Below are 19,320 nucleotides of genomic sequence, written 5' to 3' on the forward strand. Positions count from 1 at the left end.
GGCCATCTCTGTTATAGTATGTTAATATTGATCGCTATCCAAAGTTGAATCCAGTTCATGTCCACAAAAATTCGACAAACTCAAAACATGGTTGAAAAATGATTTTTATAAAAATGAACTACTTTAAACGACGTCACTAGCTCTTCGAAATCAACCAATGACTGAGTGTTGTGGTACATTTCCGATTACAGGGAAACCAACCCGTTAATCAGAATAACTCACCATAGAGTTATTTTGAAATCATAATTTTTTTTTGAAAAAGTGTTATGAATTTTTTTGTAAGTTTTAACAAATAAAAATAAAATAAAACCACTGAACTTCCTCGTTAGTCGTGTTTACCAAAACAAGATTATATCCAATTTAATTTATTTTAATCATGTACCTTGTGGTTATTCATTATACAAAGTGTTTAATGGCCAAACCACGAAACTTCATAGAAATATTTCACATTGTAAACTTTAAAAAAAACTCAATATTTTTTTCATAACTCATTTTTTTTCCAAAAAAAAATATTTATTCATAATCTTCAAATGAAGTAAATCCTTAATTTCTCGGAGTAGGATTCCTTCCAGGCTATAAAAAAATGGATAGTGGAGCTGGGTAGAAGTAAAATGGATTGTCTCATTCGCCCAAACCAATATTGAATCAACTGCTCCACAATGGTATAGTTTACGTTATGTTTTCGTTCTTTTATTGTTCGTTTTATAATATAAATAATTTAGGTATACATAAATGAAGTATAAACATAAATAGTGTTTAAAACTGTCTAAACATTGTGTTTTTCAATTACCTGGTCCATGAAGAAGTATAGAAATTGAAAAAATAACATTTTCAGGCGTTGCCTAATATGTAGGTGAAATAATTCAATTAGACGAATCTCACCCGCATAAATAAAGGTTTCAGCTCTTTAACTTCACAAACATCAACAGATGAAAGAATTGAAGGAATATATATGTTCAAATATAGGCAGAATGGTGAATGTTACACAGTGTGTAAAGTGGCCACTTAAACCAGCCATTGATAGGTCATAAGCCCTGTAGATGCCTAGACTTCTATATTACCTTTTCTTGAATGTTCTTCATCTCTATTGTAATATGTTAGTATACATAAGAGGTAAATAAGAGTACTAAAAAATAAAGGATAGTTACATAGAAAAGAAATACATTTTAACAGTAAAAATAGAAAACAAAAAAAATCCCTAAAGGCATGGCCTGTTCGTGGGAATACAAGAAATGTTTATGAATTTTCGCTCCTGTAATAACTAGACAATTTTAATATTTTTGTGTAACATAAAGAGACAAGAAAATATTCAGTAAAAGATTCAAAGAATTTTTTTATAGTAATTAAAAAAGGAAATACAAAAAAAAACCCCAAAAATATTCTTTATTATCAAAAAGCAACCAAATATATTATAGAAAAAAAGAGTTCATATCTTTCGCGTTCTTATATTCGCACACGTTAAAATATACTACTACTACTACTACCATCACGCCATTCCCCCGTAGGGGTAGGCAGAGAGAATGGACCGCCACACACGTCTATCCTGGCTTACAATCCTAGCCTCTTCCACATTCATACATCTTGTCATACATACCCTTCGGTTCTGTCTGCTTTTGACATGACCAGACTTAAGATTTTGGTTTATCTGATCATGCCACGTCTTCCTTGGTCATCCTCGTCTAACGTTGCCGTTCATTTTTGCCATATATACTTGTTTTACCATTCTCTCGTCGTCCATTCGTTCTACGTGACCAAACCATCTCAGAGACCCTTTCTTAATCTTATCAATTATACTTGTCTCAGATTTACACTCTCGCCTGATTTCATAATTCGTAATCCTATCAGACATTGATTTCCCACACATTCGTCTAAGAGATCGCATTTCAACCGCGTTCACTCGGCTTTCATCCTTCTTTTTTCTTTTTTTTTATTTTTTTATTGTGGATAACTTATATAGCGCCATTTTCGTAATAAAATACCTCAAGGGCGCTTTACATGGTGATTCTATTGTTAAGTTAATTTAATTGAAGCTTTTAAATTTGTAATTTAATTAAAATAATTTATTTCGTTGTCACGTGCTACGGATTTATTCAAATGATTTAGAGAACAAGTGGGTTTTAAGTTTTTTCCGAAACATCACTTCACTTTCACAGCCTCGCACCTCTGCTGGGAGAGCATTCCATGCCATAGGGCCTGCGACCGCAAATGCGCGCTCACCAAATTTAGTGCGCTGTTTGCGTAGAGGTATAATAACTTTTCCTCTCGCCGTAGACGTAGCTGATCTAAGCGTGAGACGCCTGTCAGCTAGTTCATCTGGAATGCATAGTTCCCTTAGATATTCCGGAGCCGAGTTGTGCAGTGACTTATACATAAGCCAACAGAGTTTGTATTCGACCCTCTGTGGAAAACGTAGCCAGTGTAGTTCCCGAAGTAGTGGAGTGATATGACTGAACTTAGAGATTCCGAAAATAAGTCTCGCTGCGGCATTCAATACAGATTGTAGGCGAGTCATTTTGTTCATTGGTAGACCTGCATAGATACCATTACAATAATCGACTCTAGACACTACAAACGCATTTATTAATTGACGGGCGGCATCAACCGGCAAATTTTTGCGTATGCATTTAATTTGTCTCAGCTGGTAGAAGCATGAACTTATCGTTCTACTAATTTGAGCGTCAAGAGATAGGTCAGAATTGAGTAAAACTCCCAGTAGTTTAACGGTGGGTAGAACGGCACTCCCTACATTGGGTAGAGCCGTATCCTGGATCAAATTCTGTCGTCTGGCTGAAGCCACCCACAGTTGTTCAGTTTTTGATGGGTTTAATGTTAGTCTGTTTTCAGCCATCCAGTTTCCTATTTTCTTGATGCATCCATCAATTAAATTGACAAGCACACTTCTCTCGCCTGGTTTGCAATAAAAATAAATCTGCGTATCATCTGCATAGCAGTGCGACCACAATCCACATTCTTTGATAATGTTCTCTATATCTTTAGTGTAAAGGAGATAGAGAAGTGGTCCGAGTACTGACCCTTGAGGCACTCCTGTAGACACCCGAAAGTTGGTTGAGCTTTTACCCTGGAACACGACTGCATATTCTCTTTTATTAAGATATGAACTGAACCACATATGTGCCTGATCACGGATACCATAAGTTTTCTCCAGACGTTCAAGCAAAATATTATGGTCTACAGTATCAAATGCAGCACTCATGTCCAGAAGAGCCATCAACACCAGATTACCAGAGTCCACCGACGTTATAATGTCAGACAGTACTCTTATCACTCCCGTCTCCGTGGAATGAAAACGTCGGTATGCCGATTGCCTTACCGAAAATAAAGAATTCCGCTCGATATAGTTAACGAGCCTGTGAGAAACTATTTTTTCTAGTATTTTTGATACGATGGGAAGATTTGAAATAGGGCGAAAACTGGAAAGATCTTCCACATCTAGTTGGGAATTTTTTAAAAGTGGAGTTACATTTGCTTTTTTTATGGCTCTCGGAACAATGCTGCGCTCCATGGATGTATTAAATAAATCTGTTAAAAATGGAGCTAATACGTTAATGCATTTTTTCAAAAGCCATGTTGGCATCGGATCTAATATACATTGTTTGTTGGGTAATGCCGCAACAATTTTTTTAACCTCATTTATAGACGTTGGTTCAAATTTACTGAATTTTTGAAGGGCATTATCTAAAATTACAGGTTTTTTCGCTGAACTACACGCCAGTCTGATTTTTTCGACTTTATTTGTAAAAAAGTCGGCAAAATCAGTGGCAGTAGCGCTTGTGTTAGATGTCTCTGCTATACAGTCACCACGAACAGATTGAAGGCTTCGCCAGAGTTGTTTTGGAGACTTTTTCTGTTCAGTGATTTTTGTACACCAGAAACTAGATTTTATTTCTTTTATAAATGTCCTATAAGAGGCTTGCATATCTAACCATATTGATCGGTCCGAAGTTGACAGTGTGTTTCTGTATTTGCGTTCTAGACGTCTTAGCTCTTTCTTTTTGAGTCGACAATTTTCGTCGAACCATGCATCAGATTTCCTTTTTCGAATAGTTTTCGTAGTAAATGGTGCATGTTTGTCTATCAGGTTAGATAGTACCTCATTGTACAACCCAACCAATTGATCGACGTCGTTTGAGCGACGGTCAATGTCCGGACCAATCAACGATGTCAGAAGTTCGGATTTAAAATGTTCTAAATTTAATTTTCTCCATGGCCTTGATGCGAGTGTTTTGTAAGTTGGTGTTGGTTTTTGGATATTAATTTTACAGTGCACTAATCTGTGGTCTGAAAGTCCGATGTCTGTTACAAAAACTGTGATTTTTTATCACAATTCCGTCGTATTATAACATCAAGTGTACCTCCCGCATCATGTGTAGGGGTATTTACTTCTTGTGAACAATCGAAATCACTTAAAAGTGCATTAAAACGAACCGATTCTGAATCCGTCTTGCGGTCGAAACGAATGTTCAGATCTCCAGTTACGTATGTTACTTCTGTAAGAGTGATGGCCCATTCAAGTAAAGATTTTATTTCCGAATAAAATTTCCGAGGTGGTGCTTTAGAACCTGGTCTATAAATTGTGATTAAGGTAAAATGGTTGCTGCCTGCGCTAACCCTACAGCCAATGCATTCAAAAGTTGTGTAGAGTGGTATTTTAATTTTTGTTAATTTAAGCTGATTTTTTGTTAGTACAATAATTCCACCGTGGTTCGTCCATGTTATATTATTTTTCTTATGAACGGTTTCAATGGATGGTTTCCGTGCCTCTTCAATAACATTAAAACCCTTACTACGAAGTAGATTAATGGTAACAGAATTATGGTCTTCATGCCAAGTTTCCGTTAATGCAAGAACGTCTAGATTATTATCGTTAATTATGTTGGGGATATCATCAATTTTATTTCTGATTGAACGTACATTCCATGTACCAAGTGAAAGAGGACAAGGTGTGTTTGCGTTTCTATTTATTTTTACGTGTTTAATTGTTTTTGGTTGATTTTTATCTTTATTTAAATATGTGACTTGTGACTTAGAGATCTGATTAATAAAAGTGTTATTTGTGTTATCAACTGTGTTTGTTTTATTTTTATTTTTTATTTTTCTTCCCCCACGACATCCTCTATATTTCTTAAATAGATTTGAAACTTGTCCTGAAGAAATTAAATTATATTTATATACTATATCGATAACATGCTGATCTAAGCGTTCTTTTACATTTTTAAACTGAAGCAATGAGTCTGTTGTGTAGGTAATGAAAGGTAATGAAGAGACTCCTTTGCACATGTCTTAACTTTAGAGAATCGACAAATTGTTAACAATTTTGTCGACATATCATAAATCAAGTAAGGGTATTTGTAACTTCCCTCAAGGGTACGGAGTTGCGGAGTGATGAACATGTGGCAGTTCTCTGTCCGCTATCCCCGTCCACGTGCTCGTCTTAGGTTCCGGTGGCTCACGAGTCCGATGGTTTAGTACGCACAAAACTCAACTGAACTAACACTAGCGATAGAAAATTACTTTATAATTTAGTCAAAATACGCGGATGTACAAACAAAATAAACTATTTTATTCGCTTAAACTGAGGTAATAATGCTAATAAATTATTTGATACAGAATACGGATTTTAGAAAGTCAGATTTCTTTAGAAAAAATATTGTTTTTTGAGGAGCGAGTAAAAACACGTCAGGCCGCTACAGAGCGCCAGAGACTATCTTCCTTCCTCTGCCAGTTCCATGTTTCTGGGACTAAAACTCCGTTGTGCACTGCCAGTTTAGCTTCGATTGACATATTTTTATTAGAAATTACTGTGCTCAGTGCTCCGTTCATTTTGTTGCCCGCATTCACTCTTCTTTCAACATCTTTTTCTACTCTTCCATCTCTTGAAAACATGCTTCCCAGATACACAAATTCTTCTACTTGCTCGAGACATTCGTTGTTTACATTTATTATGCAGTCAGTAACCTCACTAGCCCTTTCAAATACCATCACTTTTGACTTACTTTCGTTCATCGCCAATTCGCTCTCCAGGCATACATCATACATTCTATATATTTTTTAAAGTGTCCTCGGCACGGAGGTCACATTACTTTATTTTAATTTTTATTTTTATTTTATTATTATTACTTAATTATTGTTTATTATGTGGAAAAAATATATAAATAAAAAAATATGTATAAAAAAGTCTTGCCGCTACAGAGCGCAAGGACGGTTACAATCTAGCCCTCGTTCACATTTTACAAGTGTTTTCAATTATTTTTAAAAGTCATATAAAATAAAATAATTTATACTTAAGAATGAGATAAAAAGTAAGTGGATCTAATTCGTTGAGGAGATACAGTATATACTATATTTATCTATGTTATCAAATTTAGATTTACGTTGTATTTTATCCGTTATTATTATATTTTGGTAAAATAAAAAGCTAAACTTTGTTTGCGCGCGAAAGTACCTGATTGTATCTATGCGCCGTACATCATTCGAAATTCAAATGACCCATTGTCCCATGGCCTTTTTTATATCCAGAGGATGTTCGATTTGACCTCTGCGCCTTCGGCATGGTTTAGGCGTGGGTAGGAAGTATGTTCCGTTACAAACAACTGTTGTATAAAAACACATGGATAGTTTATTGGGAAACATGATATAATCTATGAAAATACAAAACCACATCGAAGACAAAAGTCGTAATGTGGAGAAAGCAAGATCTGTATGCAAATATAGATTAATGTAGCGTTCTATCCTCTGCCTACACCTACAGAAAAACGGTGTAATGGTTCGTGGGGTTTGGTTAAATAAAATCGCGATGGGAGGAGTACTCTCTCGAAACTGTAGTAGTGTTCTTGTAAAAGAATAAAAATTGTGTAACACTAATAACAAAGTTTTATTTTCATAATAAATACAAAAAAGCTCGCGTAAAATGTGTTGACTGAAAAATTATTTATTTATCATTTTGATAAAACAAAAAAAGAAAACGTATGCGTAATCCAGTATTGACGTATAATAAGAAGACACGTTATTTATTTACTAAGTGCATCTCCAATTTAGCTAATATTACTATGCCCTCAACAGTTTGAATAAAAAATAAATAGCAAATCACGATATACTCGTACATGCAAATATTTTTGTGAGAAAGAAATGCAAGAATGGCATTTTACTACCTACAAATAGAAATGCCATATATTGCGCGCTTGTACCGCGTCTATTTAACAATACTGATAAATAAATACCTCAAAATGAGGCAACTATTATGTAGGAAAATATGAAAAAGTGTGTTGAAATCAAAACGTAGGTGCCCTGTACGTACAGACACGTTTCAAAATAAATTCAATCAATTCACGAATTAGTACAAAACATTCTATTACTGTAAAAATATTTTATATTTGCTTCTGGTTTGCAATAAAGAATTATATACATTTTAATATTAATTTTATGAATATTCGCTTCATAAAATACAAAATGTAAAATGTACCTACCAACTTACTATCACCCAAGTAGACTTAGATGCTAAAAAGAGCTAATTATTCACTGTTTATTAGGTCTCTTGCCTTATTTCCTTATAACTTATAACCTATTATGCGAAACGTCAAACGGATAATACAGTGAAGTTAGATCTTAGATGCTGGTGGCTAATTGTTCCTTTGTCATAATGAATTAATGGCTGTTAATCAATTTTTTTTGCAGTGAGTATCGGTAGGGGCGGTAGGTACTAGATAAATATGCAATTGATTAGTTTTTGTGTATGAATGAAATGACGTTGATAATGGTTATTTAAATATGACCTAAAATTTCGTTTTTAATTTATTTAACGAATTTGAATAACCTATTTATTAAAAAAATAACATGATATTGATCTTGGTTTAAGGTGTGTATTAAAAAACACAAAAAGTATCTGTTTCGATCGAAAATTTTGTTTTAAAAAACGCATTCAAATGCAGAGCGCAGAATCCACGTCCGCCCGCAACCGTCGAAGGGCCGGTATGAAGATATTAAAAATCTTAATAAATGCATAATTTTGCTTAGAAATTAAGAAAAATGCCACAAAACTTATGTGATTTAAAATTCTTTTATTTCTTTTCAAAAACAAAATTTAAGATTTTGCTGTGGCTTTTTAAATGTTCAATCTATTGTCTTCAAATTATTTGAACAAATTTATGTTTAATACTAAGTTTCTATTCTCTATATGAGAATCGATGTACCAATGTGTAGTCTAAATTTGAACTGGCGTAATCTGCCGGTCGAAAAGTAATTATATTCTAGTTATATAAAACTTTTAAATTTATTTTTTAACAGAAATACCTTTAATAATCATTGTTTTTATCTAATGCATGTTTTTTTATTAAAGCTTTAAAAATTATTGTTTTTATCTCTTGCATGTTTTTTTAATTGAACTTAAGAAATTATTGTTTTTATATAATGCAAGTTTATTTAATTTTTTAATTGCGCGATTTTTAAAAAACATTGTTTTAAAATGGCAAAAATGTAAGATTTCTTTATTTTTCCCGCGTTTTACTTGACCACAGCCTAAGGCAACTCTCTAATATTGTTTTTTCTTATCTTTTCAGGTAATCGATGATTTTTCGTGCACTTCACTTTCCATTGTTACTATTTTAGAGGTATGATTTCATCTAAAGTTTATTTTTAAAAACCTCCATAATAATTATAAATATAAATAAAATTACTTTTGACTTTCAAACCATCAATCGTTGTCACGATTCGACTAGGTAAATGTATACTTTTTATAATGTATCTACTTACTGTGAAGACCTACATTCAGATTTAGTAAAATTACTTGTTTAATACGCACTTTCACAAAAATAGGTACTGCCCATCATCGACCACTTTTTTGCACATCAATATTCGTAAGTTTTGAGAAAGAAATACACGCTTCAGAAATTCCACTAATAATAGTGACAAAAAACTTGTTGCCAAATGAATAAATCTTTCATTAATTTATTTGGGATGCCATAAAAATAGTGTTCTGCGAATTAAATTAAAAAAAGGAAAATTGTCGTATTTGCAGTAGGATCAATAACACGTCGCGGACCGTGCTTTGGACAGCCCTGAACGGTTTTTTTTAAACCCGAATTGATTTTCTTACAGGGAAACCTATTCAGCATTGTTCTATTTTTAATATCCTTTTTTTTGTTCTGTGAGCATTGTACCCCTCGTGTAAAAAGGTTTCATTGCACGAATGTTTCGACGATAGCACATATGTTTTAGAAAGATGCTATTACGCTACCGTTGCTATAATAGCAGTGTAGATCTGTTAAGAAGAATAGTCGAACTGTTGTATCCTCCTGAAGTACCCCAGAGCGTGATAGTTTGATAGTTAATTAAACTCCACACTTTCGGACGTGTCTGTATGTGTCTGCGGGTGTGGGTGTGGGCCTCTGGGTGGGTGTGGGTGTGTGGGTGCTCAGTTTCCGCCAACTTTCAACTTCCCTGATGTGATAAGGGAGCAGGGAGGTCGTTAGGATTTTATTGCACCTGTTATGAGACGCTGGGGATTAGTGGTGAGAATAACTGGTTATTGTGAGCGAATAAATCGGTAATATTCGCTATCGTTATAAATATTCGTTATTCGACTATACATATTATAGCCGACCTATACGTAAGACGTATGTCAGCTAGTTCATCTGGAATGCATAGTCCTTTTGGATATTTATGATAGCAAACTTATACATAAACCAACAGAGTTTGTATTACATCCTCTGTGTAAAACGCAGCCAGTTTAATTCCTATAAACATGATATATATATATATATATATATATATATATATATATATATATATATATATATATATATATAAATATATATATATAAATATATATCATGTTTATATATATTTATTGACTTTTATGTAACCCTGAAAAGGCAACGTGTTGCCGAAACTAGTTGATTACCCTTTATAAAACATGTATTTTGTGTTGATTTACGTCTTGCAAACATAATAAAATATAATTAACTATGTAAAACAACTTTGTTTTTATCCACTTGTTTTTATTCTACCGACTGGTTTCAAAGCTACGCAAGCTTCTTTATCAAAGTATAAATGAATTATATCCTAAATATATAAATTTTATGTTTGAAACACTAACTTATGCATTATAGTAAAATAAGTAAAAACAACTTATCCTTATTTAATAAATTACAACAGAAATGGTGAATACCTTAAACATGGGATTATGGAAGTCTAGGCATTTACAGGGTTTATGACCCGTCATTGGCTGGTTTAAATGGTCACTTTACATACTGTATTCACCATTTTGCCGATGTTTAAACATCCATATTTCTTCAATTCTTCCATTTGTTGATTTTAGTGAATCCTAATTTATGTTAACAGTGTTTACTAAATATTGCATCCGACATATCTCTACCCCAAAGCAACAGTTATATAAACCCGAAATTTACGATTTTGAGACACACATGTAGATATGTTAATAAATTAAATAAATCAATGTTTTCAAATAATAAAATAATGAAGTTAGATAGTTAACCTATGTAAAAATATAGTATTCTAGATCTATTAAAAAAAAAATGAAATTCAATCAGACCCTTTGCACACCTCAAAATTAGATAATCTAAGAATACGTTCGTCAGAGATATCTCACTGTTGGTTTGGGCTAGCGATATGGAACTAATAAGTCAAGTCTTTAACGATGGGTAGTGTGAAGTGAGATGGATACGATATTTAAAACTAGGCAGGAGTGGACTACAGGAAATATTGTCATAATCTTAAATTTTGAAATAATCACTTAAAATAAAATAGGATAGAATTCATTAGTTAATTCGGTAGTCAAAATAAGGGACCATCTTTATTTTTTTCGGTTTTTAAATTGTCAATATTTCTATAAATTTTTCATTTAATACACAGAGAAAATAAAATAAAAAAACAACATCATTAAAAATGGTAATTTATTATTTTTAAAAAAACAGTAGATTTTTTGGTTTATTGATTAAAGTTTTACAATTAAGTCTTATTTCAGCTCTCCTGATCATTTTTGAAAATTACAGATGGTCCCTTCTACCATTTGACTACCGAATTATACCTTGATAAAGAAGCTCGTGTAGCTTTGAAACCGGTCGGTAGAAAAAAAAGGGGGTTAAAAACAAAGTTTGTTATATATTTATTTTATTGTAATGTGCATGCTTCCACTTGGCATTATCTAGTATCCCAAATCCCAACTCAACACAAAGCTCTTGGCCTCATAGAGTGTCGGATACTTTATTTTAAAAAAATCTAGTAAAATATGTTATTTTTTAAGACAATAAACCTTTTGCATTTAAAAAAGCTGAGTGGAAGTCTAATCTACCGGTGTACGTTATTAAGATACTCTTGTGACACGTGACTGGTGACAGGGTTTAGGTAGAGAAAAATCAGAAAACTTACTAAAACACGGTCTTAAGTAATAAATAGTATGATTAAATATTGTATAACTGGGTAATGAACAAACTAGTAGGTAATCGTGTTTTTGTTTATTTCGTATAAAAATGTCTGCCTTAAAACAGGCTGTATCTAGTCAGGCAGACTACACGTCATCCAGAGAAAACACCGTAAATATGTAATAGATTAATCTAGCCGGACCGAGGGGAGGATTCGAATCCCCCATAGACCGATTTTAATTCGATAACTCAAGTATTAAAGCTATTGGCCGTATATTTTTATCGTGAAATTAATAGAAAAAGCATTTTTTAATATCAAAACAAAAAAAGACGTAAATAATACAAGGGTCGATTTCGCTTTATGTACATAAGCATTCGGCAAACTAACAAAAATGAATAAAATACACGAATGAGTAAAATATGTGTACGCGAAAACATGAATTAATTATTGCACGGTCATAACACTTCCAAAGTTTTTTCCCGACGCCATATACAAGTAGGCGCTGGGGTCGTTTGGTCCCCCCGTTCGGATCATGTGTAATTTTTGGATGCTCAGTGAGGGAAGGTTAAGAAATTGTAATTTTTGTTTGAGAGTATAAAACGCCATATCACCCACCATCTCTTTGCGTACATATCTCGCTTCCTCTACATTCATACATCTCGTCCGCCGATTATAACGATTATTCGATCATGTAAATTGGTTATGGGCATCACTAGTGAGGTTATTCTCCCTTCTCGGTCCAAAGTATTCTATGCTTGCCAATTTGGCAGTTAATTACAACTGGCCAGTAACATCCGCCGGCTGGTAGCGGAACTGTGGACATTGTACCCTTTACGAATAAAATTAATAATATGAGAAACCAACATAATTTTCCCCGACTATTGACGATGCTAAAATTTTATTTGCTTTACAATGAACTAATTTCCGTCTAGTATCTTATCTACAATCAAACTTTGCGCTTTTAAAAAGTGCAACGCAAATTAAACTAACCATAGATAAAGCAAGTTGATTACTCACTTATAGATTCAAAAACTACTCTTACTCAAATATAAGACATAACCCCCACAATACATCACATACAAATAATATAATCACTAGATCTTCAACACATAGACAACTTAAACAAATACAAACTAAAACCACTTTCGGACAAAGGGATTTTGAGTATTATTCAATTAAAATCTATATCTTACTTCCACTATCTATTAAAACAATTAGTAACTAGAAAACGTTTAAAAGGGTTATAAAAAATGGATAGTGGAGCCGGGTAGAAGTAAAATGGATTGTCTCATTCGCCCATTTATATTTATTTATTTATATTTGGATATTTTAGATAGCGCCGTTTTTGTGAAAATCACCTCAAGGGCGCTGTACAATAAATAAATATCCCACCACGTCTTGCAGCTACAGAGCGCAAGGATGGTTGGGATTCTTGTTCCTCGTCTCCAATTATGATATACAGGAGCTAGATTACAGCACGACTTGCAGCTACAGAGCGCATAGACAGTAAGAAATCTAGCCCCTATTTACATTTTTTATTTGACAAAGTTTAGAGATTTTGTGATATTTAAAAAAAATATAAAAAAGCAATTTATAAAAATAGATGTTAGATTACAAGTCTTGCAGCTACTGAGCGCATGGACGGTTGGAATTCTAGACCTCGTTTACTAAATTAGGATATTTGATAGTTGATAACATTTACCTATTGAAGCTAGATTACAAATCGTCTTGCAGATACAAAGTGCATGGACGAGTGAAATTCTGGCCACTTAAAATTATCAATAAATTTACAAAAACAAACATTAAGCATAATAGTAATTTTATAAAGTATTCGTGTTAAAAAGTAAACAATAAAAAACTAAACAGATAAAGCACTTCGACACTTTGGATAACATAACACATAAAAATATCCGAAGGGTAGCTTTCGTAAATTTCGTAAAATTTTGGGTAGTCACTAGTCACTGTCGCACAAGTGCAAACACATGTTGTTTGTTTAATTCCTGGAAGATGGTCCGGTCCACGTGTAGTTGCCGGAGGGGGGAAAGAAGCCTATTGTTCCAACAACTTTGTATCCATTTTAGTCTGAATTATTTCGTTTTATAATGATTATGAAATTCCCTCTCAATTTTATTTATTTTTTACATTATTATCAGACAAACGTGTGTATGAGAGTGGTTTGAGGATTGACGTATCATTTTGTATGTACGAGTATTTTGGAATGAATATTTTAAGTCTATTGAGTATTTATTAATAAGTTCACTTTTAGTAGCACTGTTGTAATTTATCGTGGGAGGTAGTATTCCAGAAAGTTAAATCTTGGGTTCATATACTTTTTTATGATTTTAAAGTAGGCGCACTGTTGTTTTAAAGTTTTCGTTATTCACAACTTTTCACATATTTTAGTAAGAATAAAGCGCAAAATAATGCTTTAAAATAAATAGTCTTCCTTTTCCACTTTTTGTCTACACATCGACCACTTATAAACACTGACACAATGTTTGTTTAACAGTTAACAATTTAATTTCGAATTTTAAGCTACAATTGGAGAGAGGAACTATAATCCACGCCCAGCCGGTACGGAGGCTGAGCGCGAACTTCCCATACCAATATTGAATCAACTGCTCCACAAGTGTATAGCTTATTTTAGGTTTTTGTTATTTCATTCTGTGTTTTGTAATATAAATATTATAGATGTACATAAATACCTTTTTTTTAAGCTGTCTGCATATTTGTTAATTATCTTAGTTTTTTTTAAGTTAGTCTTCTTTGTTTATTCTCAAATGTAATATATTGTTAAGTGTCCTCGGCACGGGAATCCCCAGTGAGGTCACATTTTTATTATTAATTATAGTTTGTAAGCAAAAACTATGAATAAATAAATAAATATAAATTTATAGAATCAATTACTTTTTTTATGACATTCCACCTTACCCATTTTACTCCTAGTCAGCACTATGCGAAAGAATTAATAAAGGGGTAATCACAATGTTTTGCTTTTGACCTAATGAAGCTCAGCCGATTTTTTTTTTGCACTACAACAAGCCAGGGGGCCTAATTACAGTGGTGAATTACATCACATAGCATTCCAGGCTTGAGAAAAATCACATTTTTAATTTTAGTGTTCTCACCGGGAATCGAACCTTCCGTGCGTGAGTCAAGCGTCTTGACCACTACACTACTCATTACCTACTCATAGTCTCTTAGACCGAAAGTGGTGTAAGTTTGTATCTGTTTAAGTTGTCTTTATGTCGAGGATCTTGTTATTATACTAAATACATATTGGCATACGATGTGTTGGTGTTATGTGTAGTTTAAATTTTGCTTAGTTTTAAGTTACATACGAGTCTGTCTAGTAAGAAAGGTTATTTTTTGTTTTTTTTTTATTAAATGTATAACGCCTATTTGCTGACTGAATGTAATAATTAAGCATTATAACATTTTTTACTTTCCTACATTTTTAAAAATCAGTCATTAATTAAGCTCAATGGAAAACTGAAAAAACTTAAAAAACTTATTCCACCTAAAATGTACTACATGTGACGTCATACCCATATAACTTTTTTATGACGAAGCTTTCGGCTATCGAATAGGTCATGGTTAAAAAATTAAAAAATGAAAATCGGCTCAAGATTTTGAAACCTAAATATCAAAAAAATATTTAAACTTTTTGCCACACTAACTGAGATAGAAATGTTCTAATAATCAGGAATTTCCACTGCCGCTATACCTAGGTGCATCGTCTGCGTAGCATGTGATGTTAGAGACCTTATCTCCCTTAGTCCTAGATTTACAACTTCCTCTATTCTTGAAAGCGTTTTTAAATATTTGTTTTGTTTGTGTAAAAAAAGTTTTCCGGCTTTTATATTTAGTTATAAAGGTGTAAAACTTACTTTGTTTCTTCGTTGTTCTAAACATGTGCTCTTTTAAAAAAATGCTTTTAATTATTTATGGCCCAAATTGAGCTTTAGTAACTCTTAGGAATGTAATTCAATTGTGTTATACTTAATATTATGCGATTATTTATACAAAAATGCAATATATAAATCCACCTCGTGTTATTTTATCATGTCGTGTGAATTTTTACTTTCGTCTGAAATTGGTTACTGGCGTGGCTCAATCTTCCGAAGCGTGAAATAAATATGTTACAGGATTTATTCGTATACGTTTCTTTGGCTGCTGGGCGAGATCGTCGTTGGAAAATCTCTCCGAGCGACAAGATGGCGCCTAATTTCCGGCAATTTCCCGCTCAAAATTAACGCATTCCGCTACTACATGCGGCAGTACTAAGGAATGGTCCTACGTTCTAGATTTTTTTACTGAAAGTATGTTGGCTGCTCGTAATGGTGCAAAGGGTACTGTACTGAGACCTAAGTACGCAGATAATGCGCTCAAATCAACGTGACGTATACTATCGAATCTGCATTTTGCGAGGTTGACAGCAGCAAAATCAAAGCTTAATATATTTTTTAAGAAGCTATTAGGGATTCGAATTTGAACGCTATCTTCATCTGAACGTATCGAGACGGTATACTTAACTTCTGCACTATCTATATCTACCTCGGTATGTTCCACCTACTTGTCATCTCGACATCATCTGATCGAATAGAACCAACGAATGACCCCCAAATTTTTGTCCGCGTTCCTTACTTAATTAACATTTTTAAAAGTTTTCATTCTTCTTCTTCGATAAAAAATGTTTCCGTGGTAAAAATGCTCGCTTGAACATGATTTTTATATGACTTTTGAGAATTACCAATACGGTATTCTTACAATCGTCTTTATTTATCTACTGAGCGATTACAAGGCCGACTCTCGACACGCACACTCAGAAAGAAAGCAAAACAGATGAAAAATATATAATAATCAATATTTTTTATAGTGGCTTTCTAACTTTCTTACGCCTAAATACTCTTATAAGTTAATAAAGCAGAATCTAGCGACATTATTTTTTGCATCTAGCCGCTCGTTTTCAAAACTGACAGCTATGTCAGAATTTTATTCGACTTCAAAATTTACTTATTTTTCTCTCATATTTTCAATAGGATTTTAAGAAAAAAGTGCCAACCTCAGAACGATATTTTTTAAAATAAATCATAATTAAAGGAAAAATCGCTCGGTGGAACAACATTTTTGTCACTTTTAATGCGTAGATACACGTATCGAGGGGTTCTAGAACTATTGGTACAAACCGATGTATTCACATCAAAACTTGATGGTGGGGGGATCTGTAGTGTATCTTCGTAATCCGTCGCGAGAATTTTATCTTCAACTATGACGTCATGCTGAAGCTATGTCATTTTAGTGCGTAGATATGTGGACCGTGACGTACGCTTCCCTTTATTTTATATCGTAGAGAAGGGGAAAGGGACAAGACCACAGGATGTGTTCAGAAGATTGGTTAGGATATCCGCAGCAGCACGAAGGGGAGTCAACAATATTAAAACAAATAATTTTTGATAAAATTTACCATCAGCTGATAAAAACTGCGTAGTCCAGTGATCGGGGATAACCCAAGAAGATTTTGAGCGCTGACGGATTGAAGGGAAAAAAGGTAACCCTCTCCGAAGGGGAAGATTCCCATCGCGATCGAGAAGAGCATTTAAAGTCTTTTTTTATATTCGATAGAGACATTGCTTCAGTTGGGAGTAGACGGACGCCACCAATAACAGAGAACGCTCTGATTCCGTACAATAAATTTTGAAAAAAAATTACTATATCGACAAACATCGATAAATCTCTAATTTATCGTGTCGTAATAAACGCTACACGATATTTTCCGGTGCACTTTCACGAGACGGGAACTCTGTTCTGAGGATGTGGGCGGTTCTTTTGCCTCCGGGGACGACGGGGGAGCATTTTTATAGGTAGTGTCAAAGCGTTTTCCTTAAGTTATTCCCAAGTTTTAATTAGGCGGCAGGTGCGACACGATTATGGCTGAATTTAAATTCAAGGTTTGGAATTACAGTTATTTGCAATAAATTTTCCAACTGCCCGTTGTAAACAAATTTCATAACACGGGGAACCAATGCAATTAATTTATAAACCAACTCGGTTTTATTTATTTATTCTTTCACATTTTGAAAACCATTTTTAAAAATTTGAATAATGTTTCCTCACCAAAGATTTTTTTTCTTCATAATAACACATTAAACAAATGTTTGCTTTAAACGTTAATTTATCATATAAGTAACACTACAAAAACACCTTTTTACCTGTTTGCCCTGATCCACTCGTCAATCTGTGCACAACCCACCTCCATTATTCACTAACTTCTTAATAGCAATTTCGTAGTGTGAGTACTTACTAATTGTCCATATGGACAATAAAAGTAGGCTGTACACTTTGTTCGTTAAGTAGACTAATCCTCTTTGGCCGAAAGTCGTGTTAATTTTTTTTAATGCAGCATTAGGGTGGAGTGTCTAGTAATTATAGTACTTTTTTGCTTTGTGCCATGGAAGGTAGTGTATAATTTCTAAATGCGTCTAGTAGTAGAACCATCACTAATTTTTTTAACAGAGATAACAATATTTTTTTCATATCGTCGGGATTGTAGAACAGCGACGCATGTGATTTTCTTCAGCTTTACGTGAGAGCGGTTTCATTTTTTTTTGACACTAACGTCACAATTTGATAAGTTTTTTTTAAATTTATTTATTTATATTTGTTGTTTTACAATACACATAAGAGGTAAATCAGAGTATAAAAAATAAAGGATAATTACATAGCAATGAAATACATATTAACAGTAAAATCAGTAAACAAAAAAATCCCGCAAAGGCATGGCCTGTCCGTGGGTATACAAGTAATGTTTATGAATTTTGGCTCCTATAATAAATGGACAGGTATGATATATTTTTATTTTGTAGTAATTAAAGAAGGAAATAAAAAATATAAAAATATTCCTATTATTAAAGGACAGCAAAATATATCATAGATAAAAAGAGTTAATATCTTTAGTTTGAATCCAGGATAGTGCGTGTTTTTTAAAACAGTAAAAAAAGACTAGAACCTTTTTTATTTTTCGCAGCACGATGAACCTATTAACCTATCATTTTTTCAAAAATCTGTTGCACCACAAAAGCTAAAAGAAAAAGGTTAAATTTGTGGGAAAAATGGGTAAAACATGATAAAACATATAACAGCACATGTATACGCAAGATTTATTGTCATTTTAAGACCCACTGCTTATAAAAAAATAATAATTTCTAAAGGATAAAAGATATATTATGTATCTGCATTTAATTCTTCCTTCCCGGTAATGTGTAGATAGTAGGTACACATTACATCCAATATCTTTAATATCTCCATAAATTTAATTAATTATGGTTTAAGGTTTTCGGTATTCCTCCGTATACATTTACGAATCGGTTAAAATATTTTGTTATTAGAATATTAATGCTTATTGGGAACAGAAATATCATTTTACCAATGTGTGAAATGTTGCGGAGTACGTAGTCAAAGAGTAATATTCATATGTTATTGTATATTTAACTCTTAACGTCTCTCTCTCAATAATTCAGGTAAACTCGGGGGCGAGAAAGACAATTTTACGCGTCACATTCCCAAACAGCGAAGTTCCTAGTTCTTCTCCTAGACGCCAGTTAGTAGCTGATCCGACTTTCATCAGTGGCGGTTCTTTCGCTTTTTTTCCTTGTTTTAGCAATTAGATAAAAAATATTATCACTTTTGACTTCAACTATAAACAATTTAATCAATTGCATGTAAATATTACATTTTTCCGATTTGAAATCTCTCATTTTTTGCATATGTAATTACTGCACAGAACCGTAACGCGTGGAGGTTTTTGGGACAGTATGGGAAAGGGACATGAAATCAATGTTAGTAAATATTATTTTTTAACTACTTACTGATTTTTTATGTGTATTGATTTCGAGATGTACCCGTCTCTTCTTCAAGATACTC

At 33.2% G+C, this 19,320-nt stretch overlaps 1 protein-coding gene across 2 annotated transcripts in view; it reads left to right on the plus strand.

The window, feature by feature from the left end:
• The window catches only part of wge (BAH domain and coiled-coil containing protein winged eye), a 264,314-nt gene that overhangs the window by 47,731 nt on the left and 197,263 nt on the right, over positions 1–19,320 (plus strand). The window lies entirely within an intron of this gene.

Source organism: Micrasema longulum, unplaced genomic scaffold (assembly GCF_059751315.1).
Source record: "Micrasema longulum isolate JH-2025_06_02 unplaced genomic scaffold, ASM5975131v1 h1tg000273l, whole genome shotgun sequence".
Taxonomy (NCBI): Eukaryota; Metazoa; Arthropoda; class Insecta; order Trichoptera; family Brachycentridae; genus Micrasema; species Micrasema longulum.